This window comes from Eptatretus burgeri, chromosome 1 (assembly GCF_056783735.1).
Source record: "Eptatretus burgeri isolate ZD-2024b chromosome 1, Ebu_testis_v1, whole genome shotgun sequence".
NCBI classification, from domain to species: domain Eukaryota; kingdom Metazoa; phylum Chordata; class Myxini; order Myxiniformes; family Myxinidae; genus Eptatretus; species Eptatretus burgeri.
The window spans coordinates 151,396,519-151,416,518 of NC_140961.1; the positions used below are offsets into that span (position 1 = coordinate 151,396,519).

The following is a 20,000-nucleotide window of genomic DNA, read 5'->3' on the forward strand; positions in this document are numbered from 1 at the left end:
ATACATGCCGGGGGCGCACTCATATGTACAGTACATCTTAACCTTAACTTACAAATTTTACACTAAACCATGGCCCAGGATCACTGAACTCTGCAAAAGAAAACAGTTAGCAGGGAGCCAGGCTGCTCACATGCAGTCTCTGGCTCAAACAATGCAGGCTACAGGGAACGTGGCTGGCTGCTCACACGCAGTCCAAGGCCTTCCCTTTTGAACTGAACTCAGTGAACCACAACGGTGCTTGGGCTGCACAAACGCAGTCTCCGTGCCAGCTCAAGTGGCACACGCAATGAGCACAACGAATGGATGCATGGACAGATGGACGCAAACACGGTGCACGGGCCGCCACTGCAGGCCCGTGTTGTAGCTGCCAACAGGGCAGTTCTCGCAGCTTGCAAACTGTTGCCTTGATCCTGGCGCACATGGAAATGAACAGGGGGGGGAAAAGCAAAAATTTAACGGGGCTGGTGAACGTGGGCAGTGGGCATGGCATGGCAAAGGTGAGCAGGCAAACACAGCCCGCAGAAGAAGGCCGCTGCAGGCAAACACAGCCCGCAGAACCAGGCCGGCACAGGCCTCGAAGAAAAACAGCCAGCAGATGAACTGGCCGGCACAGGCCTTGCAGCACACAGCTGCCGATGAAGTTGGCCGGCCTCTGCCTTGCTGTCAGTGGAAGTTGGTGGAGGGAGTGCGGTGGTGCTGGCCACTTGGAGGGCGGGCTCGGACCTACCTACCTGTCTCCCTCCCAACCTATCGCCTTTGCCTGTCACTGTACATACCCACTCCCTTAATTTGTCAAACCCCAATTTAGCCCCAACTTATTTTTTTGTTGTTTTTATTTTTACTTCCCCACTATAAATCGTCCCCTAACCCCCTTTATCGTCCTTGTTCGGCTAACCTATTCTGTCACCTAGCCTACTCCCAACCCCTACGTTCCCTTCCCAGAGGGGAACAAGGGAGAGCTAACGTCCTGTGTCGAGGCCCAACGAAGCCTCAGAATGGCCTCCCCAGAGTTCGGCGATCTTTAACCAAAGTGGGTCCAGCGGCCCACAACGACAGCGAGGGGATGGATGGTGGGGAGGGGTACATCTCCTAATCTACCCTAACCATTTAACTGTTAAACTACCCCGGGGCTTTCAACAAGCGCCTCTTGCTTAAACTATTGGTTCTATAAACCCAGATTCCCGTCGCCTGTGTTGGTGTCCTCACAATTTCGGGCCTCGCCCCCCAATTTTCTCTCCGTGCCCTCACACGGTCTCCTGGCTGGGACACGTGGCTCCCTTTGGCAGGCACGACCCTCTGCCGATTCTCCCGCTATGGCACCCCCGGGCACTACACTGCCTCCGAGCCTACCAGCTCCCTAACACCGGGGAGTGCCCCCCATGGCACCTCCCCTGAAACGCACACGTGGCAGGCCGGCCTCCCGGGCCCCTTTCCGAGGGTCACCCGTGCCCACAACACTGCCCACGCGGCTAACGGCGCCCCGGGCCCCCGCACCAAGCAGGCGCACCCGTGCCCACTACGCTATCCCGGCCCCCCATGGGCCCTTGGCCTACCACGGCCGACTAGCCTGGTGCCCGGGGTACCCACTCAGCGATACTCACCTTTCGCAGCCACGCTCCCAAGCCCGTCAACAGGGCTCCTGCACCCCTCCAAACGGGTTTCGAGCCTACATTCACACCAACAACAAAACAACCTCCATTTTTCAATTTGACTAACCCAGCTAACTCACTCTACACTGACCCCGGGGGTCCCTTGGGCGGGAGTCACTCCTCCCCCCAATCACTCATCGCACCATGCATTCCCCATTCGCTCCACTCACACAGACCCGCTGGCCTCACTCACTCATCATGTACTCACCTCTCAACTCTTCAACACACACACCACTGAACTCTGCCATCCTCCTAACTACATCCCCTAACTAACTCGTGCTCCCACGTCGTCCCTTAAACTAGTAGCACGTTCCTTTTAACACTACGTAGCTAAACTACGTCAACTCTACACACTCAAAGTCTGTCTCTGTCTCCAAATCTTCAAAAATCATTTCCCATTTTATTTCCCAACCTAAATCTCGCTACAATCCCTCTAACTAATCCATTCCACGGACTCCATGAGGACTTACCCCTGCCCCATGAAGTCGGTCTAACTAAGCTAACCCTTCCCCCTAACTAGTTTTCATCCTGTGCCCAGGTAAGGGGGTCTTTCACCCCTTGCCCAGGAATCCTGTACACCCGAAAGTGAGGCTTGCCCTTTTTTTTTTTCCATGCGCAGCACCTGCGCAGCAACTCAGAGCTCGCGCACTTTGCACCTGCCCGTGACGTCATGCAGCTGCACGTGTTCCTCGTCCCTCCTTGGACGGTGCCATCCGGCAGAGATACCCCTCCTGCCGGATTCCAACCCCACGTGCAGCCATGACGTCACCGTGCGCAGAAAAAAACACAAGCCCCACGTCTCGAGGGGTTCCCCACGCGAACACATGTGCTTTGCCCGTTGGAGCTTAACACACACGATCGCGTGGAGAACCCGTCCGGTCCAAATCCATTTACCTGCCTAAACTTTGTCCGTCCGCGGGATCGGCAAATCCACCGCGTGCGTTTCCGGACCGGGACTTCACTCTCGCAAGCGAGCACGTGGTGGTCTCGTGCGTTGCACAGCACGAACCGCGTGCTCACTGCTGGGTGAACCCGGCACGGTCCTCGAAACAACTACAGCCGCTACTCGGCTTTCTCTCCTCTGTCGCCGTCGTCGTCTCCATTCCACCCACGCACACCTGCGTGTTACGACGCACACAGTCCACACCATCACATTCACACCGGGAGATGCGGCTGCGTGCTCCCGCATGCCAACCGACATCTCCCTCACATACCGCTCTCTCACACACACGGTCTCCCTTGCACACAGCGACCTTGCACACGGCCGTTCACTCACGCGTGCCTCACTACTCTCACACCGTGCCTCATCCACACACGCGGGGGCACTCACCCGCGGTACCTCACTCATACACACGGCGACACTCACACACGCGGTCTCTTCCATACACGGTGCCTCACCCACACACGCGGGGGCACTAACCCGCGGTGCCTCACTCGCACTCCGTGCCTCATCCACACACGCGGGGGCACTCAACCGCGGTGCCTCATTCACACACACGGCGACACTCACACACGGTGCCTCTCCCACACACCGTCCCTCACTCACACACGCGGGGGCACTCACCCGCGGTGCCTCACTCGCACTCCGTGCCTCACTCATACACGCGGGGGTACTCACACACGCGGTCTCTTCCACACACGGTGCCTCACCCACACACGCGGGGGCACTAACCCGCGGTACCTCACTCACACTCCGTGCCTCACCCACACACGGCGTGCTGGGAAGAACACACTCTGGCACCATCGCCACCACACCACTCAAACACGGGGTCGCTTCCACACACGGTGCCGCACTCACACCTTGCACCACACACACAGGGACAACCACACTGGGGATTTGTCCCCACAAGGGTCTCCGGGGCCTCTAAACCCCCCAAGCTCTCCGTGCACCCGTCCACAGCACCCGTCCCCTCAACCTCGCAAAGCACGACCGAACTCACCTGGTCGTGACTCGCCTCAAGGGGGCATACTCCCTCCCCTCGTTCCTGGAGGAGGCCATCCAGGTGCTCGCACTGGGTCTCTACCCAGTCCGCCAGCTCACCCCCATTATCCTCCACTACCTCTGTGTGTGTGTGTGTGCGTCACTTACCCCGTCTTCCTCGTGTAGTCTCTCCTCTATGGTTCCCTTCCCGGCTACCGTCACTGCCAACTCTTCACCCTTTACCTCCCTTGTCTCCACTATTATTATTTCCTTTGTCACGGCCTTCATGCCCGCCTGCAGGCTTCGGCCCATGTTCTGCGTCTCACCCCGCAGCTTTTTCATTTCTTCTTTCATGTTTGTTTCCATTCCGTTCATTTTTGTATCCATCTTTTCGTTTATTTGTTGTGTATTCGCATCCATCGTCGTTTTCACTTCATTCATTTGCTTGTTCATGTCTTTCATTTCGTTTTTTATTTCATTTGTCATTGCCGCCAGCATGGCGCATAGCTGGGCCACGTCGGGTGCGCTTGAGTGAACCGTTTCGGCAGGGGTTGGGGAAGGGTCTTGGTGGAGAGGGGGGGGGAGGTGTCATACACCGCGGCCGCTGCCGCACCCACCTCGGGCCCTGGGTTCAGTTGGGCGAGTCCGTGTTCCTGCACAATCAACATTTCCTGCTCGGGGATTCCATCCTGGACCATGGATTCTACATTACTACACATATACATTTCTAATACCCCCGGCTCCCGCTCGCCTTGAGACGCCATCTTGCTTCTCGTGAAGGGTTAATTTAACTCGCTCATAATTTGGAGGGAATCGGGGGTCGCTTCTCTCACCCCTGGACCGATTCCCGTAAATTTAGCCGGAGACAGGAGAGCCTGTTGTCCCGCTCTCCAATACCAGTGCCGCGAGGAGGGCGATGAATTTGTATCGCACGACCTGACACCAGTGTTGCGGTCTTCGCGCCCGCCGGCGTGCGAACGGCCACGTAACTCGAATCGCGGCACGTCGCCCACCGGACGGACAATCCAGTCGTGACCCTCTCGGACTAACGCCGGGAACCAGTCACGGGTGGACCTTTCGGTCTCACCGCGATCGAGCCAATCAGCCCCCGCGTGCGATAGGGTCGCTCGCCAAATTCAGGCTACCTAAGTACCCACGCGGAGGGTAGACCGGGCGATCGCACCTCGCCGCAGGTCGACTTCGGACACGGGCCACTTAGCGACCCGTTCCGTACTATCAGAATAACTGAGCGGTGTTATCGTCGACCTGGGCGGTTCGATTAATTATCGGGCGTATTCAGCCCACTACCAACCCTTTACGTGAAGCAAGATGAGGGTTCAATGGGGGAAAAGGCGAAGCGAAGCGGGAGAACAGTTCAACAATAAAGCACATTTATTCGCGACGAACGGAAAGCACACAAATACAATTCCACCAAATGCACACAAAAAAAAAGAAAACACAATTCCATTTACACAAAAAGCAAACATAAAAGTGAAAACACAGTGCAGAGCTAATACCGACTACCGAGCACACGGCAACACTTATACAATTCTACTTCACAGACGGCGCCGACAACACATACCCAAAACCAAGGAAAGAACATCCCCAAGAATGAGGCAGGCCTGAGGCCGAGACCGGGTCGGGCCTACCCGTCTGGTGATGAGACGCGGAGCGGCGATGGCCCCGCAACCCGCGGGCCTCGCGGACAGTGCCTGGCAGGGGGTGGGAACGGGGCCCCCTTGGTCGCACTATCTCAGCGCGGGGGGAAACAGGAGGGGGTTGCTGATACTCGGGGTATAGAGGATCTTTATTATCCCTGGTGTGCGTCTCCACCTCGGCCAGGTCGCGCTGCCGGCCTCCCTCGGGCGTGCAGCTCCTGGCACCGACGCGAGCACCCCCTCGTCCGACTCTCTTCAGCTTCTCCAGCCACTGCAGGCTTCGGGCTCCAGACTTCCACACTCTTCTCTCTCTTCTCCGACTCCGACTCCTTCTCGTTCTCGTTCTCCTTCTCCTTCTCGTTCTCGTTCTCGTTCTCCTTCGTTCCGACTCCTTCTCGTTCTCGTTTGCGACTCTCCCTGACTGACGAACACCGTCCTTTTATCCCCCCGTAACTTCGCCTTTGACCCCCTCCCTTTGACCTTTCACCTCGCTCCCCATTGGCCCGAGAAAAAGTGGGCGTGAAGGCTTTTTGATCCACTGGGGTACATATATCGATCGCCCTGGGGCGGGCCAATTCGCCCCTCGCTCACCGATTGGACGGCAAAAAAGTGGGCGTGTGTCGTTTTTGATCCGTTTTTGAAGCACAAAATCCGTGATTTTGTACACGCGGTTCGACGCGCGCTCTGCACGAATCCAACACCGGTACCCACAGCGGGGGCAAGAACGGTGGCGTGCTAATGCGGTGGCGAGGTGTGACGGGAAGGTCGTGGCGGTTGTGGTGAAGCGGTGGTTGTGGTTGTAATCATGGCGGTTGGTCCAAAATAAAGATAGTAAAAGAAAAACGGCTATCCTGAAGAGTCGCAGCTCGCATAAATGACATGTATTCCCACTAGACAACGGGTTTGGGCCTAACTACACATATACTTGCCGAGATACCTCACCTAAGGGACCTGAATGGTGGTTTGCGAATTTGGTAACCACAACAATATATATATCTTCTTCTTCTTTCAGCTGCTCCCATTCGGGGTCGCCACAGCGGATCATCCGTATGATCCGCATAGTGATTTGGCACATGTTTTACGCCGGATGCCCTTCCTGTCGCAACCCTAGTCGCCTCTTAAAACACAGGGATAATATATATATATATATATATATATATATATATATATATATATATATATATATATATATGTATATATATATATATATGTATATATATATATGTATATATATATATATGTATGTATATATATATATATGTATATATATATATATATATATATATATATATATATATATATATATATATTGTTGCGGGTCAGGGATCTGGGGTGGCAAGAACGACAACTAGGCGGGAAAGCTTGCGTCGTCTCCAACCAAACTCCCTGGAATTGTAGGCCGTCGCTCGGAAAACTCTGTGAGCCGGCGGGACATTTAACCGACCGTGGAGTGCCAATATCTCTACCGGGTGGCGTAGGGGGGTTATTTTGTCGAGATCCAATGTACCAAAGTAACCACACGATCTCAGCTGCAGGGGATCCACCCTCTACAAGCAGTGGTAAAATTACACCTACCGACTACCACTCTGCCACCCACCTTTCCGGCTCAGATGCAGTCGACCAGGCCTGCCCAGGACGTCCCAGCTACAATTGTCCGACTACCGGGGATAAATACCCGGCTAAACTCAGATCCAAACCATGCTGGACCAATGCATGAAGGGACGGAAATGGACTGGGAATATTTCTAACAAGTTTTATTTGCAATAAAAGACAAAGGCAAGACTTAACGCGAATATGCAAGCAAGGAATATTTACAATGATCCAAAAACACTTATTCAGTTCTACTTAAAGATGGGCCCACACGCAGACGTACACACAAATGAAAAGAAACCCAGAATTCTTTATTGAACCCTCGCAGCTGAGGAGAGAGACAAGCTTTGGGTCAGAGTCCAGATGGGTACCTGACTGTCAGAGGAAGGGGGTGCTCCATGACGCCGCACCTGACAATGGTCGCTGGTTTGATCCCCAGTCGCACGTGTGGGACTCGAAGTTCGTGACGGAGCTCGGGTGGTGAAAAGTGGGGTACACAGAGTGGGGTCAGGGTCGCTCTTTCCTTTCCTTGCAGAGGGCCAGCAGAGACACATTCGCCGCCTTCAAGACCTTCTGCTCAACCCTCCACTTCAAAAGAACTGCACGCTCAACAACAACCCCATCGAAAACCTCAGAACAACCTTCGTAACAACCCCTTCTTAACAACCCCTTCTTAACAACCCCTTCGTAAAAAACCTCAAAACACCACCAAAACTCTGCCCGCAGAGTGCTTCATAATTTATGGACCTCCCTCAGTGGGGAGGGGCCTTGGTGAACACACCTCACTCTCTGCCTTTGATCGGACAGGGTCCCACGGCATACCTTTCCGGGGTGGGTTTTCGGCCTTGTTTGGAGAAAGCCGACCCTCCCCTCCTCACGTGTTTGAGAAAGGACGTGGTGGTGAAACTGCCTCGAACATCCTCAAGAATCCGTCTCAGGCAAAGGTGCACTGTGGCCCGCGAACCGAGGGCTGCAAGCCTGAAGGTACCATGGATTGTAATGGGCCGAGGGTTCATGCAGATGGGATGGTTGGTAGATGGCTTGTTAGATGTAAGAACCGAAGTAAAATAAATCACAACGCACGCCTTTGATTCTCCCACGAGACAAAAGGGAGGGGATCTGACGACACACATACTTCACGACATAACTGACTTTTGGGACATCTGTATGTTGAATGCAAATTGTTTCCAGATCCGTAACAATACATATATATATATATATATATATATATATATATATATATATATATATATATATATATATATATATATATATATATCAGCATAACATGGGGTGGGTGGGATGATACACTTTTTTTAAAAAGAAGAAGGTGCTTCCAAGCAAAATATATTAGATCGACTGTACTAATTTACCAATAAGCAAGAGCAAAAAGGCGACACTTCACGAGCTTCAAAACCATCTTCCTCAGGCTAAGTGTGTGTGTGTGTGTGTGTGTGTGTGTGTGTGTGTGTGTGTGTGTGTGTGTGTGTGTGTGTGTGTGTGTGTGTGTGTGTGTGTGTGTGTGTGTGTGTGTGTGTGTGTGTGTGTGTGTGTGTGTGTTTCTTCTCCATAACTCCAAAACTATAAAGCATAGCAGCCTGAAAATTTGCATGCATCCTAAGAAAACTCTATGGAAGTGCAAAAGTGAAAATTGGTTGTGTGGGTTCATTAAAACACGTCTTTTGAGGATAAATAATGGCATTATTTAATAATATCATTCATCAGGTGATCCTCGGCCAACCTCACTCTCTGGGGACTTTAGGCGTTTCCTTGGGAACCTCGCTGGGGTCTGAAGCCGCCATGTTTTTGGCGCTGAATTTAAGTTCCAGATATGAAAGTATCAGAAGTTCCGTCTCCCCAATAAAGTGTTAATTTGTCCAATTCGGACATTGCACAGGCATTTCCGGGTGCATAGTTGTATCAATAGCAATTTGTAATAGGTTGCCAAGCCAGGCATTCCATTTGACTGCTTAAGACATTGACCGAGCTGTACATATCAGTTTGTGTCTTGATTGGGATGCAGAGTCGAAAGTTACTATGAGGTCGATGTATGTATCCAGCACACACGGAAGTGGTACATATGTGTAGATTTGGATCTGTACAGACTCTCCGCGAGTGTGTGGACATGACATGCCTGTTACGGGTGCCAGAGTGGCAAAGATTCACCCACATGTTATAGAGGTTATATCAGTTTTTCCTTTGCCCTCTCACCTGTTTCTGAAGCATTTGGTGATAGTATTTGCTTTATAAATTTAATATGTTTCTCTTTGTGAGTTGCAAAGCAAAATATCTTTGATAACGACCGATGTATATTATGAATATATATATATATATATATATATACATACATATATATACATACATATATATATATATATATACATACATATATATATATATATATATATATATATATATACATACATATATATATATATACATACATATATATATATATACATATATATATATATATACATATATATATATATATACATACATATATATATATACATATATATATATATATATATATATATATATATATATATATATACCAGCAGGGATACCCGTGCTCCGCACAGGAATCCCGTGGATGACGGCGGGTCTGAAGGAGTATATGTCACAGTTAATTGTAAAATTGTAGAGGCTGCCATCATTATTTTTTTTATTTTTCATCACCACTATAATATTATATTTTCCCCGCCATGTTTTATATGCAGAAGATTCGAGTTCAAAAATGTTAAGATTTATTGCCGCATCAGATAAAAAACCATAATGCCTCAACAATGTGAGGCTGGTTTCATGTCATCATTTGCGACTGAATTTATTCGTCGGGCATAACCCAGCCTGGCCCAGCGTATTTGATTTATTTACGTCTGTTATCCTGATAAAAAATTATGTTGTATTATGTATACGAAGTTACAACATACTTATGCCCATAACCATTCTATAAAATATCTACATAGCCTACAACCATTTAATTATAAAATATTATACACATACGCCATACGCCATCACCATTCTATTTATATCTGTAATATGTATATATACAAACCACGACCACCACTTTTTTATTTCCCACCACCATTTTTATTTTTCACCAGCAACATGTATTTCCTTCATACATGTTGCCTTCATATAGTGGAGTGCTCGAGGATTAACAATATTTGATGTCTTCCCCTCTGGGGCCAAGATGTATAAAGCCTCCGATGATCCCACTCTGGAGAATCCCACATATAGCTGACCATGGGAAAAGCAAGGAGTGGATAATTCCAGCCCTGCTACTTTCAATGACTGTCCTTGTGCCTTATTGAGAGACATCGCAAAGCACAGGAATACAGGAAATTGTAGTCTCTAAAACTCAATCGTTGAATTTGATGGAATGAGTGGAATTCGTGGAATGAATACATCTTCTCCTTTCGCACATCCTGTCATGATAGTGGCCTCAATAACATGTGGTAGTAGTCTTTTCACAATCAGTTTAGTTCCGTTGCAAAGTTTTGGTGCATCGAGATTACGTAATAACATAATAGGGCATCCAACTTTTAATGACAGATTGTACGGAGGCAATCCTGGTTATTCCAGAGTTTAGAAATTCTGTGGGATAATGTATGGCTTGCTCAGTATCCAGTGTGGTGTCAATAGACTTGTGACTATGTTGTTCGCCTGGAACTACTTGTAATAACTGATGGTTTATTACACCGACTGTTTCATTAATGGAGCCAGGATTGTTCTTTCACAGAGCCACTGTATGTTTTTGTAATTAGTGGCTAAATTGGGATACACAAGAGCCTCTCATTCTTCCATCGATCAAACTATTGTACCACAGTCATCGGGAATAGATATTACATCATTTGTGTTCGGGATTTCACCATTTCCAAGCTTGAGAAGTAATTGTGCGAAATTGCCAGCATCTAAATCACCATATAATTTGACCCTCATATTTGTTGTTAGATGGAAAGATTGTACAAATGTCCAGAGGTATGAAGATTTTATACTGGCTTTCATTTCATCAGCTGGAGTGCCACGGGGTACTACAGGTAAAGTTTGTCTGAAATCGCTAGAAATAACCAGCGTAACTCCACCTATAGGCAGGTCTACTCCTCTTAAATCCCGCATAGTTCTATCTAATGCTTTGAATGCATCCTAAGGCAACATCGTACCTTCATCCCAAACTATGAGGTCGCAATTCTTCAGCATTTTTGCTGCTTCTGTTTGTTTGCCAATGCCACAAACCTGATATTCCATTGAAGCAAAGTCGAGAGGCAATTTGAAAGCAGAATGCGCTGTGCGGCCACCTGAATGTAGTGTTGCGGCAATACCGGATGAAGCAACGGCTAATGCGATCTTTTTCTGGCTCCTCATCTTAGCAAGCAAAAGGTTGAGGACAAATGATTTTCCAGTACCACCCAGGGCATCCAAGAAAAATATCACACCACTTCCCTCTTGAACCGCTTCAGAAATCAGTTGATATGCATTGATCAGTTGACTCTGATCCTGTACCAGAAGCGGCTCATTGTCAGAAACAAACTTAACGAGAGTATCTGTGTTGTAGTTTGTTTCACGGAACCATTCTCTACTGATGGTTGCACTTTCAGACCTATTAGAAGAGGGAAGTCCCCACTTGGTTAAATCTTTCCCGCTCATGTATAATACCAAATATTCAATGTATATCAGAGCCTCATTGAACATATCTGGTGTGTACTGGATGTCCTCTTGGGGATGTTCTCTTTGGACTCTGTTTTTTACATCCTCAGACAGGGCCTCTTTGTGAATGTCCCATAGGTTCTTGCGATCTGTCATCTCACACACAGTTATCATAATAGCAAATAGATACCTCATGGTCGATGGGGATTGAGAAACAGTTGCTTCTTCAAGCGTGGCGTTCCAATGGGCATCGTATTCTAGGAGTGCGAGGAGATTGCAAGCCTCACGGAATGTGCTGCAAATTTGCCCATCCACTGTTCTCAGGTCTATGAAACTCACTGGACCTCGTTTCACATGCAGGAGGAGGCGGACGCAGAAACTCTCAAAATTATTGGGATGTACTGTGTATACTCGACCCAATGCGTCAGATTTGTAAATACCGGGATATCCTGGAACTTCTGAACCTTGCTTCCTCCTGTTCCAACGTTTCTGACTCGAGTTCCAAGTGAAATACGTTGGCACCTGAGCATACCGAGCAAAGTCTTCAATTTCGCATAGTTTGAAAAATGCCAGAAAGTTAGATATTGGAGGTTCTTCCACTCAGTGTTGGACATTTGGATCTGTAAAATAAACTCTCTGTCCGTTCTCAAGTTGAATTGTCAAGTGAATAATTGGAGGAAACCTGCCAGTAATGGGGAAGTTCAATATCCTCCAAATGGCTTCATTGCTGCATATAGATCGACCATTTTCCTATTTTTGAACCTCGTTGATGTCGTTTCTCTCAATGGTTACTCCGGCTTGATCACTGCCCTTGTGAATGTATTTACATATGTATTTGATAGCTTTTACACTATTGCAGTTCTCAACGTTGATATGGGCATTGAAAAGAGTGGAGAGTAATGGGATATATGGAACTATCCATTTATTATCAACAACGACGGGTTCAGGAATACCGTGAACTTTAACCGTTGTTTCAAATCCACCATCATCGGGTGCCCACCTACGATACAACGGATATCCATCTTTATCCGACTGCGTTTCGTGGAGGAGTTCTCTCGGGAACCTCTTTCCACATTTTCCATTTCTCATACAGGGTGCCTTGCGATTTATTACCACACATGGACCATGGATCATATGGCATTTCACAATAGCGTACAAAAACGGATCCTCTTCTGGGTTGGGCATTTCAGCGCAAATGACTGAGTCAATCTTGGTGGGTCTAAGTTTTTCTCTGAGCCAAAAAAGGCTATGTACGTGTGGAAGACCACGTTTTTGCCATTCTATGGTATACATGTGGGCAGCAACAGACCAACACTCGTTAAAATTCGTCATAAGATCTATCAACAGAATGACTTTCCTCTGAAAGACTCTCGCTATTAGATCATGTCAGTCATGTGCGACTTGTCCTGGTAATAGTTATTTGACAATTTGTGGCCACTGAAGTTTACAGCTTAAAGTTCGGAAAAGGTCAGGTCTTCCAAAAGTTCAAACATATGTCATTGCATCTTGAGTGCGTTCTGCCATATACCGTGGTCCACCAGTGAATGATGATGGTAATATAACTAACTGACCAACATTTGCATGGCCGTCATTGTTTGGAGAATCATGGAGATGTATATAATCAGCCACGAGTAACTGCTGCTGATGATTTCTGATGAATAGTAGTCGTTCAGACTCAATCTTTGCATACATATCAACTATATACTGGTGAAACAGTTGGCGACAACGCAAAATAATATTGAAACTATTTTGCCTGTGCATGACTCTGTATGCATATTAATCATTAGCAGATACTTTTTTTCCAACATTCATGAGTCCGCTCGTGGGATTTAACTGCAATATTTGGAAGCAATAGCCATCTTGTCCTTCCCAATTAATCAACGGGTACTGCAGGGCATCATAGGAGCGGTGTGTCTCACTGTTTCTCTGCAGTTGGTCATTTCTGCAGTGTATGACGATGTCACGCCGATTGAATTCTTGCCCAATGATGACGATGGCCACTTCATTTACTTGTGGGGCGTTGTATCTTCTCTCATGCTCTCCAGCAGGAGTTCTATCAGCATGAATTACAACCCTCATGTCTTCACAGGGAGCCTGTTCTCAGGCTGTTTTTAAACTTCTTACGATGTTGTTAGTTTCATGCAACATCTTTTGCAAGTCCAAAAACCAACTCGAGACGGATATCTTCAACAATGCCACACCAACGTTGAGCTTCCTGATTGTGATTGCCCATGAAATAGATCTGAAGAAACTTCGGTTCTTTTCCGGTTGTGGCAAAATGGCCCCGGCTCCAACATATATTTGCCCACAAACCTTAAACGTAGGGAAGTAGCCCGGTAACCTAACTTCTTCAGCTCCAAATGATGTCATTTGGAAGCATGAGTTATACCTCTTGATATTGCCGAGGAAATGTTGCGAGTGGGCAGATGTTCCATCCAACAGAGACCTCAACGCTTCTGCTGGTTCGTATATATCAGTGATTTTCACTTTCCCTCCACTGCAACACATACCAGGAGGTTCTTTCTTGAATTTTCTTGCCCCACAATGACGGCATACCTCATCCATCCCACCTATTTGAAGTATAGGGATCAATTGATACTGATTATGAGGTCTTTAGTTAAAGGCTTCTCTTTCCATTTTCGATGTTTTGAAAGGGCCGGTTCTCTTGGCAGCTGAATGCAACCCTTTGCTTCGGCGTCGATCGTCCGAGACTTCAGGCAGCTCTGCTTCTCTCGCTGCTGCGGTTGCTTCGCGATCGCTTCTGCGTCGAGCGTCCGTAGCTTCAGGCAGCTCTGCTTCTCTCGCTGCTGCGGTTGCTTGGCGATCGCTTCTGCGTCGAGCGTCCGTAGCTTCAGGCAGCTCTGCTGCTCTCGCTGCTGCGGTTGCTTGGCGATTGCTTCTGCATCGAGCGTCCGTAGCTTCAGGCAGCTCTGCTGCTCTCGCTGCTGTGGTTGTTTGGCGAGCGCTTCGGCGCCGAGCGTCCGTAGCTTCAGGAGTCTCTGCAAGCCGAGCAGCAGCCGAACGCGACCGGTCTCTTTGACACCTTGATGTCGTTTTCTCTTCGGTCTCGACATCTCGTGATGCTCTCACAGTCTTCACGTGTGGCGTTTTTCTCCCAATGCTGCTTCCTTGCTTTTCAGGAGGCATCATTAATTTATTTAAATGATCAAAATATTACTATTATGTATTAATGTGTGGATTAATTTTATGTGTGGTGGTTGTGCTCGGGGCAACTCGTCGGGAGACTATCCCCTACAACTCAGGTCGCGGGAGTCCTCGCAAGGGGATCCGCTGCCAACTAGGGAGGCCAATTAGTCCCGGGAGCCCTGCGACGAAACGCACGGGTCCGGCTCAAATAGTGCGGGAGTTCCAGCGATTTTCACTGGGGTCCGCGGGAAGGAGCACAACCAACCTTTTGCCACTAAACAAAAGTAAATAGTCACTCTATTTTAGCACGATCTCCTGATAGAGGTACTGGTCCTATTGCTGAGGTAAATGCTTGATGATGAGGAATGGATGCGAAATGGATGAGGAATTGGTGAGGATTTGATGAGGAAACCTGCTTGATGATGAGGAATTGCTCGGGAAAAATATCTCTACTTCAACGAAAGTGTATATTAGAAAACCTCTATTGATGTGAGGCAGCATGTCCTGATACTGATGAACTATTGTTCTCAAGGAAATGTGTATAATAGACGACCTCTATATGTTTTTGTTGATGCAAATAAGGCCTATGATAGTAAATCAAATACCATGGACACTGTATGTCTTTATTTGGCGAGGAAATATAACACGGTCTCGACATCGCATGTGTACGTATAATATGAACATATTGGGGTGAGGCAGCATGTATTGATCCACTACTGTTCTTAACGAAAAGTGTATAATAGCGAAAGTAGTGAGAGCTTCATACTCAACATGTGCACATGAGAGAAAAGGAAACAACACAATACCTTGGCAATTTCAAATCCGTGTCTCGGCAATGACCCTTTTGCTTCCGGTTTTTGTAATGGGGAATGATGCATGCCGGGAGATCATGACCGGAAGTGTTTATTTATTTATTCAATTATTTTTTATTCGCAAGATAGAAATCAAACCCGATCGTGTTTATACACCGCACAGCGTTTAATATTCACAACATAGAAATCAAACGCGATCGTGTTTATACAACACACAGCATTTAATATTCGCAAGAAAGAAATCAAACCCGATCGTGTTTATACACCGCACAGCATTTAATATTCGCAAGATAGAAATCAAACCCGATCGTGTTTCTCCACCGCATAGCGTTTATTATTCGCAAGATAGAAATCAATTTTAATCGTGTTTATACACCGCACAGCGTTTAATATTCACAACAAAGAAATCGCACCCGATCGTGTTTATACACCGCACAGCGTTTGATCTTCACAAGATATAAATCGAACCCGATCGTGTTTATACATCGCACAGCGTTTATTAATATTCGCAACATAGAAATCAAACCCGATCGTGTTTATACACCGCAGAGAGTATAATATTCACAATATAGTTATCAAACCCGATCGTGTTTATACACCGCACAGCGTTTAATATTCGCAACATAGACATCAAACCCGAGCGTGTTTATACACCGCACAGCATTTAATAGCGAATGTAGTGAGCTTCATACTCAACGCCTGCACATGAGAGAAGAGTAAACAACAACAACAACAACAACAACAACAATAACAACGACAACACAATGCCCGAGCAATTTGGAATCCGTGTTGTCGGCTATGACCCTTTTGCTTCCGGTTTTTGTTTTCGGGAATGATGCGTCCCTGGAGATAAAGGCTTCGTCGGAGACATGAAAGACCCAAATATCAGACATGGTGTATATTTCCTCTACTGATTTTAATTAAGATTGTGATGAATTGAAGGATGTGACGCGTGATCACATGTCGCGCGGCTCACACACGGGACAGATAAAAACCGAGATTCCGCGCGGTCGGTGGGATTGTCCCTGGGGCATTGTCTTTTACAGCGGTGGTTCACTTGGTGCTCGTTGAATGGTAAGAATTGAGAGTATACCGGACTCCGTGCTAATTGCTGATTTATTTTTCGGTGATCGACTGCACGTATATACCTTGCTGCACATGTACTCCTTGCTACACATGTATTCCTTGCTGCACATGTGTTACCTGATGTGTCTGTAGAAGCGGCTTCAATCAAGTGGAATAAAGCCTACACTCCGAAGGTTTTTCCCTCGCATTCATTTCAATTTATTTCACTTGATCCCTTTGGCTCCCTCAACCGACGATGGACAAGATCTACAAGCCGGAGAGGTTCGATGCAGACCCAAACGCTACTGACTCGGAAATGAAATGGTCGCATTGGTTCCGTTCCTTCTCACACTATCTGACCATTATTGAAGAGGGAGCCGACAAATTGGCCGCACTTGTAAACCATGTCTCGCCAACTGTATTCAGGCTCTTCTCGGAGTGTGACACCTACGACGCAGTGATCGACATGCTGCAAGCGCTCTGTGTGAAGCGCAAGAATGACGTATACATACGACATCTTCTCAACACATGCAGGCAAGCAGCCGGGGAGACAATCGATCAGTTCCTGCAAGCTCTGAGGCAGTTGGGCAAAGACTGCAGTTTCCGGGCTGTAACCGCCGAGGAACACCGAGATGAAGCGACCAGAGAGGCGTTCATCCAAGGGCTCAGGTCAGCCCCCATTCGGCAACGCTTACTGGAGAAAGCACAACCCACTCTTGAAATGGTAGCTGACCAGGCCCGAGCTATGGATACGGCTCAGCAGCAATCTGAGTCATATGGGACACCGGTGTTGCTAATGAACGCTGCTACGGCGGAAACTCAAGGAACCCCCCGGGGCACCTCCGACACTGAGGATGGAGATAAACCCGAGGAATCGGATACCCAGACCTCGACAAACTCCTCAGCAACTACTTCGGTTGGTAAATGCTTCTTTTGTGGGTATAAAAGACACCCCTGCAACAAATGCCCTGCCAGGGATGCCACATGCATGAATTGTGACAAGTAAGGGCATTATGCCAGGGTATGCAAATCTACTCTTAGAAGAAATAAACCCACTTCTGCGGCTCTCTACTCACAAAAGAAAGTAACAGCAGCTTCACCGGGGAATCTATCCAAAGTTATCATCAACGTACGAATTAACAGGCATATGGCTGAGGCTCTGATTGATACCGGTAGCTCTGAAAGTTTCATCAACAGCTCGCTAATGAAGGGCAGGAAATGGAAGATCCACCCGACAGACACTACAGTATGCATGGCCTCCACATCACTACATTCCCGCGTACGAGGGTACTGCAATGTTGAGTTGGACATAAAAGGGTACACGCATCGGGATGTAAGGGTACTGGTGCTTCGTGATTTATGCGCAGATGTAATTCTGGTTCATAATGTCCTCAAGCAGCACGCGAGTGTCGAAATACCCTTTGGAGGAAGCAAACCTCGTCTAATTCTAAATGCTCTGACCACCGCAGAGGATTCTTCCCCCCTGCTATTTGCTAACTTGTCGCCGGACTGTAAACCGATAGCGATCAAATCGCGACGATATACCACTGCCGATATGAACTTCATCACTTCTGAGACCAAGCAATTACTGGAAAAAGGTATTATAGAACCGAGCGATTCGCCATGGTGCGCGCAGGTGTTGGTGACCACCAACCAGAACCATAAGAAACGAATGGTTGTCGATTACTCTCAAACGGTCAATCGCTTCACCCAACTCGATGCCTACCCTTTGCCGCGCATAGACGAGATGGTCGAATGCGTGGCCAATTACAACATATTCAGCACCATCGATTTGCGAAGCGCCTATCATCAAATTCCCATTCGAGAGGAAGACAAACCTTACACCGCATTCCAGGCAGGAAGACGCCTCTACCAATTCAGGAGGATTCCGTTCGGTGTCACGAATGGAGTAGCTTGCTTCCAACGAGTTATGGACGACATCATCTCGGATGAAAACCTCAAAGACACTTTTGTTTACGTGGATAATGTCACGGTGTGCGGTCAGGATCGGGGGGAACATGATATGAATCTGGACAGATTATTGAGCATTGCTAGAAAATATAATCTGACCCTCAACTACGAGAAATGCGTATTCTCAGCAAGGTCAATTAATCTTCTCGGCTACACAATAGCCGACGGCACAATAAAGCCCGATCCTGAACGATTGCGCCCACTTCGTGAGCTACCCCCACCTCATGACCTGCAGACAATGCGTCGGGTGATCGGGATGTTCGCTTACTACGCTAGATGGATCCCCCAATACTCTGAAAAAATACATCTCCTAATGCATTGCAAAAACTTCCCACCAGATGTAGCTGTTGTAAAAGCTTTCCACAGCCTCAAAGATGATATCGGTAATTCCGTGGTATTATCGATCGACAGCTCGGTGCCGTTCGTGGTGGAAACGGATGCTTCCAATCACGCGATCGCCGCGACGCTCAATCAGTCCGGCCGACCCGTCACGTTCTGCTCGAGAACTCTCTCTGGAAGCGAGCAGAGACACTCAGCAATAGAGAAGGAAGTGTACGCTATTGTCGAAGCCCTACGTAAATGGAGGCATTATTTACTGGGCAATCACTTCACACTTGTCACGGACCAGCGATCCGTTGCCTTCATGTTTGATGGGAAAAATAACTGGAAAATTAAGAACGAGAAAATAATGAGATGGCGGATAGATCTATCTTGTTATAGTTACGACATTGTTTATCGGCCCGGGAGGGAAAACCCTGCTGCAGACACCTTCTCTCGGGTATACTGTTCGGCGACAATCAGTCGGGCTTTGCAAGACCTTCATGGGTCTCTGTGCCACCCGGGGGTAACTAGAATGGCACATTTCGTGCGCAGACAAAACCTTCCCTACTCTATCGAAGATATTCAACAAATGAATGCTTCTTGTCCTGTTTGTGCTGAACTAAAACCCAGATTCTATGGCGCCGCTCCCGGCAGATTGATCAAGGCCACTTCTCCCTTCGAGAGACTAAATATCGACTTCAAAGGACCCCTGCCGACCGAGACAGACAACAGATACATATTCACTGTTGTTGATGAATACTCAAGGTTCCCATTCGCATTTCCGTGCTCGGATATGACCTCGGGCACTGTCATGAAATGTCTGTCTGACCTCTTCGCCATGTTTGGGAAACCTTCGTACATACATTCAGACAGAGGGCCGTGTTTCATGTCGGCCGGGCTAAAACAGTTCCTATTTGAACACGGCATAGCAACTAGTCGAACGACGGGTTACAACCCACAGGGTAATGGGCAGGTGGAAAGGTATAATGGAGTCATTTGGAAAGCCGTAACCCTGGCGCTGAAATCGAGAGGACTGGGCCCCAAGCGGTGGGAGGTTACCCTACTCGACGCTCTGAATTCCATACGCTCTTTGCTCTGTACGTCCACCAATGCTGCTCCTCACGAACGAATGTTTACTCACCAACGACGTTATGTTGACGGCCAATCGGTGCCCAACTGGCTAACCTATCTCGGAACAGTGTTCATGAAGCACCCG

General features: G+C 47.9%; 1 long non-coding RNA gene across 1 annotated transcript in view; it reads right to left on the minus strand.

Annotated features, from left to right (window-relative positions):
* LOC147035752 (uncharacterized) overlaps window positions 1-15,570 on the minus strand; it is a 207,560-nt gene extending 191,990 nt beyond the window's left edge. The window contains exon 1 of the long non-coding RNA XR_015062616.1: window positions 15,422-15,570. This is a non-coding gene — a long non-coding RNA (uncharacterized LOC147035752). The remainder of the gene's footprint in view (window positions 1-15,421) is intronic.
* Window positions 15,571-20,000: the final 4,430 nt, after the last annotated feature.